At 28.6% G+C, this 13631-nt stretch overlaps 1 long non-coding RNA gene across 1 annotated transcript in view; it reads right to left on the minus strand.

Moving 5' to 3' along the window:
- Window positions 1–9988, minus strand: part of LOC142333228 (uncharacterized) — a 37998-nt gene extending 28010 nt beyond the window's left edge. The window contains exon 1 of the long non-coding RNA XR_012758559.1: window positions 9327–9988. This is a non-coding gene — a long non-coding RNA (uncharacterized LOC142333228). The remainder of the gene's footprint in view (window positions 1–9326) is intronic.
- Between the last annotated feature and the right edge of the window lie 3643 nt (window positions 9989–13631).

Below are 13631 nucleotides of genomic sequence, written 5' to 3' on the forward strand. Positions count from 1 at the left end.
GAATTTCACATTTAGTGTAAACTCTGCTTAAGCAAATTTATTAAGCTTAACCTATACACGGTCGTTAATTTTTTTTTTTAGATTTATAACTTTATATTATATAAATTTTATATAATAATTTATTTTATAAATTTATATTTTTTTTTTAAATTTACCTAAAAAAATTATATATTTTATTTTTATTCTGATTCTAACTTTTTTAATTAATATTAATAGCAAGGAAAGTTATATAATACTTTGCCAGCTTTTTTTTTATAACAATACTATTTTGAACTTAGAAATTTCTTCAATTTTAATGAATTTTAAACCCCATAAATTGCATAATTAGGAATACTTGTAGATGAAAAACTACCCTAAATTATATTTACCTTCCTATTAACAGTTTACATTCTTATTAACATTTTACTTTCCCAGTAAAATTTAAATTTGAAATAATCTGCTACTTTATAATTTCAAAAAATGATCACCCCCTGTAAATGTTTATATTTCTTCATATTTTGCTGTCCTTAGAGTCACAATATTAAAATTTGAATTATAAAATTTTTTTATGTAAACATGTTTGAACTTCATATCATATTTACTTACATAGATGTAAATTTGTTGGCTTTGTATCTTAGAAGAGTATGTTTCACTGTTCTAGGTCTAAAATAATAAAATTGATAAGGTAGATTATATATTAGGAAGTAATAATGTGAATCAACTTTTGTTAATAGGAATGAGAAGATACTTTGAGTTATGTGATATATAATTCTGTTCCTATACACTGAGTAGAGTCATATTTACAAAAGGTCATGCCAAACTTCAACAAATGAATTCAAATACAGAGTGATTCAAAGAAACGGGAAATTTTAAAAATTAAATTACGTTAATGAAAAATGTTTTTTAGAAAATTAATTTTATTTCATGTAATTGTACAAATGTTGCCACTTTAGGAAACATACATTTTAGTTTATTTTTTAAAGATGACATCTTCCAGGTGACCTCTTCTACGTAAACACTTACGAAGTCTCTTCGTTAAATTTTTCATGGTTTGACGTAACATCTCAACTGGAATTTCCGCAATTGCTTCTCGGATCTTTGCCTTCAGTTCTTCCGTTCTAGCAGGTCTACTGTGGAACACTTTGCTTTTAACGTGACTCCACAAAAAGTAATCGCAAGCTGAGAGATCAGGCGATCTGGGAGGCCATCTAATGTCACCATTTCGGGAAATAAGACGTTGTCCAAACAATCGGCGTACAGCTGCCATCGATATCCGTGCAGTATGTGACGTTGCTCCGTCTTGTTGAAACCAGGCTGGGTTAAGAATCGGTGGAAATCTCTTTTGTTGTTCCACAGCAAAGGTTTCAAGCACGGCTACGTAACGAGCCGACGTCACTGTAATCGCAAGACCATTGTCATCCTCAAAAAAAATAAGGGCCTACAACACCGTAAGATGACATAGCACACCACACGATCACTTTCTGGCTGTGCAACAGACGCTGGTGTAGCTGCGTAGGATTTTCTTGTGCACGGTATCTGAAATTTTGCTCGTTAACAAATCCACTGAGATGGAAATGCGCTTCGTCTACCTTCCACAGTTCGTGAACAAACTCTTCGTTATCATTTATCTTCTGAAGCATTACATTACAGAATTGTGCTCGCACAACTGCATCGTTCGGTTTCAGTTCTTGGACGATCTGGAACTTGTATGGATGGAATAGCAAGTCCTTCACTAACATTCTTCGAACACATGAACTATGCGATTGTAAAGATGCTGAGAGACGAAGGATTGACCGATGTGGACTTCGTGTGACAGCATATTGTAAAGCTTGAACATTCTGTGGTGTACGGACGGTTCACTCACGGCCTGGAGGTTTCTTTTTCATTGCCGAACCGGTTTCCTTAAAATTAGATATCCATGTTTTAATTGCATGTGCTGATGGAACACGGTCGTGCCGTCCCAGATTAAAATGACGGCGAAATTCTCTGCGCGCTCCCTCCACGCTCTCATTGTTTTTGTAAAACGCTTTGATAGCAAATGCACGTTGCGCACCACACCAAGGATCCATGACAACTAAATGGCAGGTTAGATTAGAGAGGCTGGCGCCACTTATCAAGTGGTACCAATCGCCCACGGCTACCAACACAACTTTCAAAATTTCCTGTTTCTTTGAATCACTCTGTAAAAGAAAAATTTTCCACTGTCTGTAGAAACAAAAATGTTTAATTTTTTGTTACTCTGATATCACTTTTTGTAATATTTAACAAGTTAACTTCTCATTTAAACGAAAGTACTGATCCACATTTACTTCATAACAGATCAATTAATAACAGATATTATTTTTTTTAAATTAACACTTTTCCATTATTTCATAGTAAATAATGAATAGTAAAAATATAGTAATGAAATAGTAAAAATTTTATTTTATATACTTGGGTGGATCACGTTGAATCATACATATTTGCATTATTAGTACAGAGTTGATATGAGTCTTGAAAGGACTGATTTTAGAATCCATATGTATATATATATATATATATGGATTCAATATTTTACTTCAAATAAAGCTTTATAATTTTTTAAAGAAAAAAAAAACAGTAAGAAAATTACAGACAGGCATTAGGAAAATTAAACACTTTTAGATCTATGATATCCTGGAAATCTTTTTTTCAGTTACGTATTTAATCACCTTTTGAAGATTGATTGACTTTTAAATAAATACATATAACACTCGTTTCCAATATAAAGCGGTACATTAACTTGCTTTACACTATATAACCTGGTCTTTCTTATGACTGTTAAACTTTAAAAAATTTGATCGACAAGTGACACCAGTCAAAATAGTTCTCTCTCACGAGAGAGAGAGAGAGAGAGAGAGAGAGAAATACAGTTTTGTATTAGTATAATTTTTTTTTAACTTTTTAAATTTACTAAAAATACTAACACTAATTCATTCATGGGTCAATCCATTTAAAGTGTCCCAAAAAAACATATTCATATTTTCTCAATGTAAAAGATTGGTTCATGGTTTATTTACCTATCTCTCTTCTTTCTATGAGAAAACTACCAATAAAGTTGAACATGAAAAACGGTGAAATTTCACTTTTTATAATTTTTTTCAAGAAGCAGGGATGGCATGCACAGTTTGAATTATTTTTTATATGTAGGTATATGTTAGTAGTTTTACCATAAATAATATTAATGGTGACATATTTACCCCTAATTTTGTTTTTTTTTTAATTCAAATTTTGGCTTCCAATAACTCTGATGGGGTTGGTGATAAAAATCTCAAATTTGTACAACTTGCAGCGTCTATGAAAAATATTTTTATTTTAAAAACAGACTATTATGAAAATAAAAACATCTATATTGTATAATATATAATATATTGTACTGATAAAAAAGTTATAAACTCTCAAAAATCATGAAAAACAAATAACATTAGAGCAAGCTCTTAAAGAACATATTTTTCAAAATTTAAATTTAACTCCTGGAAACTCTCATTGTCTTACCTGTTTCAAAAGTTTTTTTTTCTCAGTAGAACAAAGAACTATATGAATGCGAAGACCAAGAGCAATACATTGCTCCACATTACAATATTGAACAATTGGATGCTGTTTGTAGCATTTTAAGTGTAACACCTCCATCAAAATTAATTAAAAATTAAGGTACTAGAAGCTACCACAAGTATGTTCCTGTGTCAGAAGGCATTGTAAGATATTACTTTAGTTCAGACTTCAAGGACTATGAAGACCATCCTGTGTTAAGTCAAGTATTGTACCACTTTCACTTAAGGAAAAAGACTCTATTGCTTGTGCGCATGACAATCAGTGGTGGAGAGAAGTAGTAGATATTAACCTCAAAAACAACGATGTGCAGGTTCATTTTTTCCACCCAGCTGGACCACATACTTCATTTCAAAAGTCTCAACAAGACAAATTGTGGGTACCATTCTGTGAAGTCCTGAGAAAATTGACATCACTTGAACTACAGTGACGGTTCATTCTCATACAACTTCAAGAGAATTATTAGAAGAGATATCACAGCTGTTTGTTAACCACACTAAATAATAAACTTTTATTGCTACAAAAACGGCCTATTTCATTGAAGAATAATTCAAATTTTGCTACAATTTATCTTTTCTTCAACAGTATTTACAAAAATAAACCAATATAAATATAAAAATGTATTCTTGAAAAAAGGCAGGCAATTTTGAATCAAAATTGTATTAGGTTACTGGTATTGGATAAGTTATCATTAAATTACAACCTATCAATAATAATTTAAAAAATATATATTAATAATATTAACATATTAATACAATACTACATATAATTATTAATATTAACACATTAATAAAATTAATATATACTTTAAAAATATTGAAAATGTCAACTTCCAACAACATAGGGGCCAAATATAAAAAAAAATATATAAAAAATAATGTGAAGTGCAAAGAAGACAAAAAACCCCCTTGGAGCACTTATTTAGTTAGTCAAAATGGTATCGCTTTTAACAGGTTTTTCACGATTTTTGAGAGGTTATAACATTTTTATTAGTACAGTACACAAGAAACCTTTTTATTTCCCATAAACATCTACAGACACTGTAAATTGTGCAAATTTGGGATTTTTATCACCAACCCCATCAGTGTTATTTGAAGCCAAAATTTAAACTTAAAAAAAATATACTTTTCAAAAATTCATACAAGTTTAGGTTTAAGTATATTACCATTAATATTATTTATGGTAAAACTACTAACATATACCTACATATAAAAAAATAATTCAAACTGTGCATGACATCCCTGCCTCTTGAAAAAAATTACTAAAAATGAAATTTCACTGTTTTTCATGTTCAACTTTATTAGTAATTTTCTCATAGAAAGAGGAGAAATAGGTAAATAAACAACAGTACCACTCTTTTACCTTGATAAAATATGAATAAATTGCTTTTTGTTTTATCCTTCCAGGATCAATAGTTTTTTTGTTAGTCAAGTACCACCCTTGGGTCACTTCAAATGGATTGACCCTCATTCAATACCATAAAAGATCTTTTAACACAAATATGCTCAATACAAATAAATAAAAATATTATATTGAAAATATTATCGCTTATCAATTTATATTACACATTATCTAAATATTGAAAATATACTGAAAATATTATATATAAATATTACTGAAAATATTATTGATTATCAATTGTTGATTGTATATATGATTTTTGTGGCCTTTTAGTTACAAGTAAACAAAAATATATACATATTTATACAGCCTATGACACTCCAGGTAATGTAAGGATTCCAACATGGGGTCATACATTGAAATCGGTTCAGTCGTTGAATTGCTATGGTGGAACAAACATATATACATACAGCCTAAATACATTACACTCCTTTTTGGGCAGTCGTGTAACAACAGGTTATGGGTTAGAAAATGGATGGCTAATTTGGGTTTGATTCCCAGTAGACCACTGTTGGGAATCATATTTTTTTTAAATTTGCCAGTTCCACCATCAGTGGAGGAATCTCAAGTTACTTTAGTGATTTTATTGTTTAACAGAATGTATTTTAAGCATTAAAAATTTGTATTTGCAAAAAATTTAATTTTTTTTATTTTGGGGCCTCCCATACTCAAGGCGAATTCAGGTAAAAATAATTTTTAATTAAATAATTCCTAAATAGTGATAATAAATTTAAAAATAAACTTTTTAAAATTGTTTAGGAAATATAAAGATATAGCCATAATTCTAAATTAACAAATTTGTAATTTTCTGTAAAGGAGATGAAAAAGTTTTGGCTAATCTTTTTTTCACGAAATACTAAAGAATTAAGTTTTTCAAAAATGGCACAGTTGGTAAAATATAATTATTATATAATATTAAAAAACAGCTTACCAATATATTACTTGATTTCCTCAAACGTTTTCGGCTATTCTGCCACCTTCAGGAGGAATTTATAATTAAAATACATAAAATTCACAAGATAAAACTAAACACATAACAACTGATCATCATAAGATAATTTTTTTAAATATTGAAGTCATAAGTTAAACTAAAATAATTACATCCGTTTAGTAAGAATATCACAATTGTTATCTACTACAACAGTATCACAACTACAAAAACTACTACAACATTAGGTGTACAGATCTACAACATTAGTATCACAATTGATAACAATTGTGATATTCTTACAAAATTATTTCATGACAATCATTTGTTATGTATTTAATTCTATATTTTTTATATTTTTAATTATAAATTCCTCCTGAAAATGGCAGAATATCAGAAAATTTTTGAGGAAATTAAATAATATATTTGTAAGCTGTTTTTTAATATGTATAATAAATACTCAAGGGTAAGGGCTATCAAAACATTATGATTTTTACATTTAAAATGTAACTTTTGAGATGGATTTAAATTTAAAATAAGTCAAGTCATGTTGTCTGTTGTCGACCTTAAATTGTAGGTAACTGAAGAACAACACAACAACTATTCAAATTTTTGCATGCACAACTTCAGATATCCTACTACAGCATATCTAAATTTCAATGAAATTAATCTAGTAGTTTAATCTAGTAATAATCTAGTACTTTTATACTCCTCATATCTCAAAAGAAGAAGAGCTCAGCTAATAGGACACATTCTTAGGCACCAGGGTATGGTTAAGAGGGTGACAGAAGGACTGATGGAAGAGAGAAATTGTAGGGGAAGGCTGGTGTTCATAAAATAGATAATAGATGATATAAACTGTGAATCTTACTGGGAACTAAACAGAAACGCTGATAAGCAAGAATGGAGAGCTGTTACCAACAGTCTAAAAGCTGTTAACCAAAGAAGAATGAATATCTAAAAATTCAATTTCACCCCCCCCATAATTCCATAATTCTGTCACGTGACTGACTTTACATCAAAAAGTTTGTAAAAAGACGCATTTTTAATTTTTTTTTTTTTTTTTGATTGACCTACATATTTTTCTGTTATAGCTATAACTGTTATAGCAGCATGTATTGCCAAAGCTGTTAAAGGAAAAAAATTAAACAGCTTAACCTTCCAGCAGTGTATTCAAACTCATCATATCTCCTCATTTGAGAAGAGATCATTGTGTACAGATCTAAACTTTAGACTGTACCTTGCCAAATTACAAAAGCAATTGAAATCTTTTATTTGAAAGAAAACGTTTATTAAGATGTCCACATAGTGTGGCTGAATAATTTAAAAGATTAATAATATTTATTAATTGTGTCTTACATCAAACAGATTTAAAATTGATGATGGTACACATTAATTAAAATAATAAATAATGAATTTTAAAAAACTTTCAATAAGTTATCTTTCTTAAAACTCTATTGCTCCTACATGAGCTAATTTTTTTCATAAAATTATTTTGACAACATTATAAACCAACTTAATTTCTACTTTTGCCAGTAAATTTATACTTCAGCTCAGCTTTTTTGATCAAAATGATTCTATATTTTAGTGCTATGATATCAAAAGTAGCATTTAAGACTGAAACTAAACCCAATTTATTATTAAAATAGTGTAGCTATTTTAAAAGATAAATAATCTTTATCAGTAATGTTTTATATCAAATTGGTTTTAAATTGAATTTAGTAGATGTAATTAAAATGAAAGTTTGATTTAGAACAAATGTCAGGTCAGATTTTAGTAAAGTTTTTACTGAAAAACACAAAGCAGTTATATATTTTTTTCAATACATTTCTTGGATAAAAGAAATCAAATATTTAATTAATACCAAAATTAATATTTTTTAATTAGTGATAATTTAAATAATAATCATACACAGATCTTTATTTTCCAAAAGAAAAACTAATAACATAAAACAACTTTACTTTCTTTCAAAATAATATTATAATTTTATTATAATAAAAAACTTAACTCCACACCTAGATATAACCACCTGGTCATCTGTCAAGTTAAAGAAAAAATAAAACTAGTGTATAAAAAATGAAATTATATAAAAGAACAAATTTAAAATAACAACAGCTATTCATATAATTTAGTTTTAATAATTAAATTAACAAATCTCTGTTCTCATTACTTAACTTATATAACCCACTAAACAGTTGACCTCCATTATTCTTTGCTCCATTTATTTTGTAAAAAATTCTTTAAATGGCATAAATGACCATTTATCTTGTACGTACTTCTGGTAAAAAATGCACTAGCATTTCAAGGAAAATATTTCTAAAATTCTTGGACAATTACTTAACATTTAAAAAAACAATAAACAATGTGCAAAAAATTGTAGGGTAATGATGTTTGACAGACTGGGAGGGGAGATTAACAGAGGATGACCAAAATCTCTACCATTTATATAACCTCTCGTACATAACTCTATCTCAAATCTATTGTATGGAGAGTACTCTGACCTTGTGTACAGTTCCATCCATTTCTCCTTTCAATCTTGTTTAATCCTATCCAAAATGTCCAAAAATTCTATCATCACCCCTCCTTAACCCTATGCAAACCATCAAAATTAAAACAAAATCTTTCTTATTGAACCTTATTTTACTGAATATTTTTTATAGTATTATTGCCTCTACTGTTGCAAGAATTCCAAAAATATTGATAATTATTTCTCAGCCTCATATTTAATCTTATCAATCCTATTTCTGTATCTCTCTCCATACACTACATATAATATATACACAAAGACAGGAAAATAATAGTATATAAAAGCATCTGCTGATCTCTCTAGATACCTTTAATTAATAGTTTGGTAATATTTATTTATAAAGCACTCACTATATTATAAACAGTATACTATACACTATAAAATATATTACAAATAGTATATTATATTTGGTATTAATAATGGTAATGTAAAACTCCTATTACTATGTATTTGGAAAATTGATAAATGTTACTGAAACATTAAATAACCTTTCACAGCTTTAATTACGACTGATATAACTATTTTTGTTGTAAAAAAATTAACTCTTTATAGGTCCTTGGTACCTATTTGTACCACCAGACATTACAGTTTATATTGCATACAAAATTATATATAAATTGACCCTTATTATTCATTTAGATTGTATAAACACTCTTTGGTACAATCACACACCATATTTTAATTTTCTCGCTACTATGGTTACTAGTTCGTTTTTTTTTACTTAAAAGCGGTATACACTGTACCAGTGGTATGTTGGAAGAATAATACATGCAATGTGGGAGTATTTTATTTTTGATTCTATGTTTGCAATATATTCTATTTTAACAGTTAATAGATGATAAGAAAAATAGAATATTTCAATTATTATGTTGAGAATATATTGAGAAATACAGAATAAAACAACTAATTAATAATGCTACTTACAAAATCCATAAACTTGGTCTTCTAAAAATATCTGCCCGATTCGGACGGAACACAACGTTTAGTACGGGCATATTTAAACAGAATTCTTCATCACGATTTTATAGTATTCAAAATTTCACTGAGTAAACTAAGCGGGAAAGATATGAAATAACTCATATATAATACACTGCGCACACAAATAAATACTACTCTGACGTGAACTCTGTCACTTCTATCAAGATTTATACAATTTCAACAATAGCGACTTCTACAAAGGGTAACGCTTTTGATCGTATCGCTAATCCTGTAGTCATGAGTTTAAACTTAAGTAGGTGAAAATTTAAGTCACAGTAGATGCTACGGTCGTATAACCTATAAAGATCTACGCCTTTACTTTAATATATAGATACAAAAATCGTAACAAAAATGTGCAGTCACTTCATCACAGATTACTGGCCACTATCAAGTTTTATAACACTCGAGTACTCACACAAGTAAAAATTATTGTATATATGAAAAATATAAGATTACGTTCACTGTCATGGGCAACAAAATAATGAAAAAAATATAATTAAATATAACATCAACACAAACTATAATTTGGATAAAGAATTCGATTGTTACAAACAACGAAGTCGTAACGTTTCATAACAACTGACGTTCCACTCACTGAACATACATAACTTTTGTATCTTAAAATTACTGTTCAATATAAGTATGCAAACGCTATCTACGTAAGATTAACAAAACTGTTACTAAAATAAAGAAGTATGACTAAAACAAGGAATATTGTCCAAGAAACAAATTTAATTTTAAAAGTACATACGTGTGTGAAATTTGAAAACTGAAAAGTGGTATCTTTCAATTACATATTTTATCAGTTAATTAATTATTTATTATGTTTCAGTGCAAACATTATACTTTCCACACAGTGAGCATACGTAACAGTATTGTATTTTAAAAACAACTGCTATCTATGTAAGATTAACAAAACTGTTTCTTAAATAAGGAAGTATGACTAAAACAAGTAAGATTGTCCAGGAAACAAATTTAATATTAAAAATACATCTATGTATGAAATTTGAAAACCGAAAAGTGGTATGTTTCAATTATATATTTCATCAGTTAATTAATAATTTATTTTATTTCTAAGCAAACATTTATACGTAATCAAATTTATAAATATAAACATAAATTAATTTGTAATATTTTGTAAACAGTGGATAATAAAAATTATTAAAAGAAATTGCTTAATGAAAAACTAGTTTAAATCATTTTTTTTACAGAAGTGAAGCTTGTAACAATTATGAATTAAAGTGGATAAGAGTAATTGATAAATTTTGGTAATTTCACCTGTTCTCTTGGATTTATAGTTTAAAATTAATATTTATGTATTAGTAATTTACTAAAGAAATTAATTTTGACACAGAGTAATTCTGTTCCCTAGTCTAAAATTGATATTGATGGTATTTATAGATCTCCTTCTGATTCTGTTGGTACATTTTTTAATAAACTATTGGACATTTTCTTAAAATTCCTAATGAATTCAATATTTTAGTGTGTATAATTTTAATGTTAAGTTTTTTGATAATTGCAGTCTTGTGATGGATGAATGAACATGAATTGTAACTCAATTTGTAAACTCAATGGGTTAGTGACAAAATATTTTTACCTTCTAACCAAGTAGAATTACAAATACCACAGTCATCTCTATTGACAACATTTTTACAATTTTAGCTAAAGATAACTTTCAGTTTTTTGTGCAGATTACAGTCCTTCAGATCACCATAGTTAAATTTCAATAGCATAATTTATTAATGAAAACATGAAACAAGATAATTAATTTTGTTCTTTTAAAAGGATAATGAGTAAAAATTCAATTATAAATTTGAAACAAATTGAGAAAGTAAAAAAGTAGGTTTGCCACTTAATTACAAAATTATAAACCTATATTGCTACTAAATTTTAGTAAACTATTTTGAAAAAATATTTCAAAGTAGATTTTTAAAATTTCTTGAAATCCATAACCAATATCATAAATGTATGTGCTCAACTAATTTTCATTAATACTAGTGTGTGTTGAGTTAATTAACCCCAAATTGATCTCAGTTGTCTGAAATTACATAATATGATATATAAAGTCTCTCTTCCTCTCTTTTCTATTTCAGTTAATCAGAAAAACAGAATGTTTGTTTGATACAGAGAGTTTAATTGTTAATCTCTTTCAAATAAGGACTGGACTGTTGGGGTATGGATGATAAGTAGACAGCGATTCTTGAGTCACTTGATTTGTCTGATGTGAACAAGCTGGTTCCTAAAAAATGAATGAAATTCTATTTCTAAGATGATGAATTGTAAATTTGTTGCAGAATCTGGTTTTTTATCAACAAACAGTGGTCTGACTGCTGCCCTACCTAGTTTGAAAGTAGTAGGAGCAGCATCTAGTTTTGGATTCAAACTAGAAAATTATGTGCAGAATAATGGTAATATATAATCTGGAGGTAATATAACTCCAAAACAATAAGCTATACAAGGTGTAAATGTAATATTAATCATATAATAAAAATGTACTAAAACAAGCCAAGAAGGCAAAATAAAACCCAATACTAATATCACAGACAAAGTTGATAAAATATAAAAGATAAAATAATAGAATAAAGAAAGTAAAAAAACTTACCTAACTCTGATGGGTTGTGCAAAAAACCCCACCCGGATAGTAAAATTAAACTAAAAAATCAAATCAAAAATAAAGGTTAAAATTATTAAAAAACTCACCTTACAGTAAAACATATGTAAGTATATTAAATCCTTTGCAGTAACCCAGTACTATGCAAAAAGAGAAACATTCGCTCCAAAACCCTGCCATCATTGCCCAAGACATCACGAATGCTGTTGGGTATATTAAACTGACGACGCAACGCTGCATAACATACGCAATCCACGAGAATGTGGTGCACAGTCATGCGGCAGTTGCATCATGTGCACAGGGGAGGGTCTCCTCCTGACATTAGATATTCATGTGTGATCCTCGTATGCCCCAACCGTAACCGGTAGAGGACCACTTCCTCATGACGAGAGTTCCTGCAAGAGGAGCTCCACGGCAACACTGAGTCTTTAATCTGTCGAAGTTTACTATCGACGGCAGACGTCCAGCCACTTTACTACCTTCCTCGCAGTGATTGTTTTATATGATTAATAAAATCAAAGATAGTAACTCGGGTGGTGAAAGGAGGCTGAATACACGCATCTTTCGCAACAGAATCTGCCCTCTCATTACCAAGAATCCCAACGAGGCTAGGGATCCAGCAAAAACCTACCCCCTTGTTTCGTTTTTCTAACTCAGCGATTTTATCATAAACGCCAATGACAACAGGATGTCCGGAATAAAGGTTTTCCAATGCCTGGAGAGCACTGTACGAGTCACTGCAAATAAGAATGTTCCTATATTTAGGGCCAATGATACTTAGAGCCCTATTTATTTGTTTTACAACATATCTTTGCAAGGTGGAGGTATCACATTTAATAGTACATAATATACATGTTAAAGAAAGAAACAACCTTGGTAACTTCTTCTTTTCTAAAAAATCTACCTTCTTAAAAAAAATTATTATTTGTATATTTGAAGACCCCTAATACAAATTGATAATAATGACATATATTTAGTTACCTAAATATAGATTTAGTTTATTTCAATAAACTACCTTCACTTTTAACATATTGTCTTAAAAATTCATTTATCAAAAATATTAATATTGAACTGAAACAGAGAAAACTTAACCTAACAAATAATGAATTTTTAAATACTTTCAAACAATAATTGCTTTCTTCAAACTCTTACATGAGCAATAATTTTTCATAGATGTATTCTAACAATATTATAATCATTTTTTGTCCAATATACTACTCTAACCAGTGTTCTGTTCTCTTTACAAACTTATACCCTACCCAGCTTTTCTGATTAAAATTATTTTTATATTTAGTACATTACATTTATCAAGGGTTCTGAGAAATGAAATTACTTCATAATTTTACATATCCATTTATGATAATTGATTAAGGGGGAATTAAATTCTGGTATTAACCACAGTAGGCATAAATTGTCACTGGATGATCTATGCCTATTTAATTATTTATGAAAGGTAAGAGCGACAAGCTATTTTTTTTTTTTTTTAATATTATCAAAATTTTGAAGAGCCTACCATAAATTTCAAACTTATGACTTGCACTCTGAAAAAAATTAAAAATGTAAAATGTTTTTACTTAACATTAATAAATTTCTAGATATGGAAGATATACAACCATAATTTAGTGATAATGAAATGCAGA

Source organism: Lycorma delicatula, chromosome 12 (genome assembly GCF_047948215.1).
Source record: "Lycorma delicatula isolate Av1 chromosome 12, ASM4794821v1, whole genome shotgun sequence".
NCBI lineage: Eukaryota > Metazoa > Arthropoda > Insecta > Hemiptera > Fulgoridae > Lycorma > Lycorma delicatula.